The following is a 5,000-nucleotide window of genomic DNA, read 5'->3' on the forward strand; positions in this document are numbered from 1 at the left end:
ATCTGGCACGCTCAGTGTTTCGAAATTTAAAGTGCTTTAGTTTTACGATAGGGGAAAAAATACGTATTAATTCTGTTTTGTTAAAGCTGAATTATTTGTTATTTAGCAAATATTTTGCTATGTATTTAATCACTAAATTATAAGACTCAAATAGGGATTGCTAGTTCTTGGCTGCGATATGCATAATCTTTAGTGGTTCAGTTTCAAATACAATATTTTGGTAGTGAGTGGTATGAAGGAATACTAAGGTACTGAACTGCAATTGCTGTAATGAAAAAAAAAAACATTAATATTAAAATATAGAAATTAAGTATGGAATTCCCTTTTATTTTTACGTGAAAAGTTGTAACGTTTCAAGGAGAACGAAAACTACTGAAAGCAGTACTTAGACACCTTAGGAAAGAAACGGTTTGTTAGCCTTTTGACAGACTAGTGGTGAAGAAGAAGATGAGGAGGAAGAGGAGGAGGAGGAGGAGGAGGAGGAGGAGGAGGAGGAGGAGGAGGAGGAGGAGGAGAAGAAAAAGGAGGAGGAGAAGGAAAAGGAGGAGGAGAAGAAGATGAGGAGGAAGAGGAGGAGGGAGGAGGAGGAGGGAGGAGGAGGAGGAGGAGGATGAGGAGGAGGAGGAGAAGGAAAAGGAGAAGGAGAAGGAGAAGGAGAAGGAGGAGGAGGAGGAGAAGGAGGAGGAGGAGGGGGAAGAGAAGGAGGAGGAGGAGGAAGAGGAGGAAGGGGAGGAGAAGGAAGAGGAGGAGGAGGTGTATGGACAGCAAAGGCATCAAGGAGAGAAGAGACAATGCACTGCCTTCTAGACCATTAAGAGGAGAAATTAAAAGAAAACCGGTCAAAAAATACTTGGAAAATATTTCAAGGGAAAATGTTACTTATTTTATCATAAAATTGCTTTTCCCATTTAATGGAAACATTGAATATAACAAATTAATTTTCGTGACGTTGAAAAAATCATAAGGGAAAATTATTACTGAAGAGAAGATTTTCATGTGAATGCATTAAGTGAATTTATTTTGGTAATTATGACACTGATTTAATTTCGTATTTTTCTCTATCATCTCGTGAAAATATATGTAATTAGATAATTTCCTCAATGTTAGTATATTTCGAAGTTATAATACCTCCACCGTATATAAATGAAAATGTAAATTTTATGATTATGCTGAAATCTCACTGAGAGAGAGAGAGAGAGAGAGAGAGAGAGAGAGAGAGAGAGAGAGAGAGAGAGAGAGAGCCCTGCGTCGTATCTCAGATCAAACAGCATCTGAATTGCATTTCTAAGTGAAACTCCTTTACGAGCTTTTCCTTTTTTATCCAAGAATTTGCTTTTGAAAAGCGTGAATGCGAGTTCAGATTCTTCAAAAGCGTTGGCATGCTCCATGAAAAGAACCTTGCAGCAGAAAGGGTTTTATTGTAGTTCTTAAGTCGGGGTGATACTGATTTGAATCAACTTTCCAACAGGCTTCCATCTTGAATTGTTATGAAGTGCCCTTCAGGGAATATTTCATGGATTCCAGAGGCAAGATCTCATTTGTCAAATGGCGGGTGACGACACTTATTCTCTGAAGAATAGAAAAAATAACTGGCGAGAAGATTTGCAGAAAATCAAATATTCGACATGAGAACCACAAATGAGAAGATGCATGCTAGATCTCTTTGAGCTTTGCTCAGTGAGTACGAAGAACATAAGACTTCTGAAGGTCACCTCAAGGCATTGGAGATTCTCGTTAGTGGTAACATGACATTAGTAACAGTTCATGAAAACAGAATACTATACGAAATAGGTTGCTGGCTTTACTTCCTATAATCATTCTTCAAGTACCTTACAGTTTTATCTGGGACATTTTTCATTAGAATGATTGCAACGAATTTTATGAAGACATCATATTCTTAATTAATTTTCTTAAAAGGATAAAATCATGTATTTATAAAATTCCTTGCAATCACTTATTTATTTATGAAATTCATAGCAATCGGACAAAGCGGCAATAAATTTTCAGTAGGGTTAGAAAATATTACAACGTAAGATAAGAACTGCATGCAACAGCCTTTACATCAAACGTAAGTGGAATAATACCATCAATGTAAAAAAAAAAAAAAGAATTTGTTTAATACCTAAAAATTCATGTGTTATAATATTATATAGAATCTTATAAAGAAGGAATTTTGCAGAAATTATTAACGCCAGTACAAGTGTGTACAGATTGGTTGCACTAATATTATATAGAACTGCAAAAAGATTAGCTTTTAAGTAAATCTTTGGTTTGTCTTTTTATAACTCGTCATCACGAAGTTTCTTTTTGCTAAAACTGAAGTTTTGTATTAATTGACCATAAGGAGGTGTATAACACACCAAAGTACTTGGTCAACTGCTTCAGTAAAGAAACAGCTCAAAATTAAAGAATTTTTACCATACAGTGACAGAATATTTCTCATTGGAAAATATTGTTGACACTCTATGTCTCTATGTAGACTGATGCATTAGAATGCATATCAACAGCCCAGTGCAAATGTCAAATTTCATTTTATGCTCTATGTATCACCAATGTATAGCTGAAGAAATTGCAATTCAGGGCCTAGAGACTGAGTGCTCAGTGCCTAAGTTCCCCCTTTCCCAGTCCAGTCAGTGCGACTGAAGGAGATGAGGGGCTGGTGAGAAGCAAGTCGCTGGCTACTGACAGCCCATCTGGTAGACATGTACCGCCCCAACCTCTCATCCCTAGCTTGCATGGACGGTAAGGCCGTGAGTGTTCCAGTGAATATCTATCGTGACCTGATTGAGGCTTGATTTCCGGTACCCACAAAGTGAGAGTTTCTTCAATACGCTGAGTAAATAAGAATGATTTAGATATGCACACTCATCACAGGGAAACCATATTATTCGGCTTATTTCTGAGGCATCCGAAAAATAATATTGAAAGATCTCGCACGCTAGAATTAACTTGTTTCTTGTGTATTTAATACTCAAAGGTAGTGAAAACTAGTAATGGGAAAAGCTGATCTTCAGCGAACCGTCACTGATTGCTAATTATTTTCTATAAATAAAACCAACGACATTGACAACTAATTAGACAACAAATTGCCCTAAATGTCATTCTGAACTACCTGAGGGACATTAAAAGTTAATGACTCACTTGGAGGTATGCATGAAGGTCAGCTGAAGGACTATCACCGCGATTCCGTTCGATTAGTGAGCCAGAATATAACCCTTCTAGAAGAAGGATTATTATCCAGTTGAGATTATGTTACTAAGGGATACGATCTGTTTAGATTAAATTGTTTTTTTTTTTTTTTTAGGAAATATAACAACATACAAAAGATGTTTATTTTACCAGAAGACTGTAAGTATGGTTAGTCACTAGGCACTAATCACCAAGAATGTTTCCTGCTAAATATTGTGTGTGAGTGTGTGTGGATGTCTTAACTAACTCTCGACTAAATGCATATGTATTAATATATCAGATTTACCCCGAGTATAGATGTTGCCAAATAATATAAGTATATTAATATGCTTAAGGCAGAGTAATTTAACTAGATTATTTTTTTCGTTACAGTTGAATTAACGGATTTTAATTATTCCCCAAACTAAATTCCTCGCAGTTATTTACAAAAGAATCATCAACTCATTATCACGGAAATAATATGAGTATATGAAATTTTGCATAATGAAGCGCTTCAGTTATCACCGCAAAATAATGGCACTGTTTACCACACAACAGCTGCTCTTCAGCGAGCTTTAGAAATTGAAATGCTTTTGTTATTGGTTAATGGTTTTCGCGAGAAAGCAGTACAGAAATAAGATTACAAATAGGATGTTTGTAAATTGCGTGGGTATGTTATTTTCCGAACTATAGTAAGATTCCTTCGATGGCGGCATCCTTTGCATCAGGATGGTGACTCACTCTCACACACTTTTATATCATATGCATACATTCATGCCCCTAAAGCTTCACATTCATACATATGAGGATGTAGTTCTCATTCCATATGGGTATACAAATATTTGGACCATTCTCCTTGAAAATTTTTAGTTTTTCATTTTCCAACTCTTTAGCTCATCGAGAGAATGAGATAGGACCATTTTCGGAGAAGTTTGTTTGTCATGATGTCATTCATTTTATTTTTCATATCTAAGCGGATGAATTTTCAGAAATTAGATATCAGAGTAAATCAATACATTAACTTACGTTTCTTCAGGAACGGAAAGATACCGAAAAATTCACTAATTTTTGCAAAATCCTCCAATGCAAGTAAGACAAATGTTTTATTAATATACTGTAGTTCTCAAGTATTAAAAATTTTTTATCCCTTTCATGAGTAACAATAACAAATCTCTATTTTTACCTTCACCTTGGAAGTATTCAAGATGTAACAAATTCATCTGATAGAAGTAAGATAGTGTAAATGATCACGCGTGATATTAGGCTTATAGAGATATAAATGAGCACAAAAAAAAAAAAAAAACAGAAACTAATACTTTAAAAATAAGAAGAAAAAGTCTGATATTGTGATAATAAACTTGGAAATTAGATTACAGAGTGATAAAAATGGTGAAATTCGGCTAACAAATTTTAAAACATTTTAAAGAAACTTACACTTTTTCAGATACGAAGCATCATATGAACCTCATGAATAGAATATAAAAGCATACGATACAACTATGAGCAAATAACCATTAATTATAAATATTTTTTTTATGAAAACTCTTTTCAGTTTTAATATTGAGATTTTCAGACAGTAGCACATAAAGAAAAATGTGCAAAAAATAATTTGAAATGTAGGGCACACGTGGCAAAGAAAATAAATAAGGAAGTGAAAAGTGCAGCATATTCATGAAACTAAGAAACAAAGACTCCAATGCAATGCTATAATGTAAATTGTGGATTTTCATGAAAAAAAAACTAGCTGGAACCAAATACAAGTCACAGCCGCAACGATGTAAATAATGCAAGAGGACTCAAGCCGTGAGAAAGGCATCAGAGCCATCTGGAAT

Source organism: Macrobrachium rosenbergii, chromosome 2, assembly GCF_040412425.1.
Source record: "Macrobrachium rosenbergii isolate ZJJX-2024 chromosome 2, ASM4041242v1, whole genome shotgun sequence".
NCBI lineage: Eukaryota > Metazoa > Arthropoda > Malacostraca > Decapoda > Palaemonidae > Macrobrachium > Macrobrachium rosenbergii.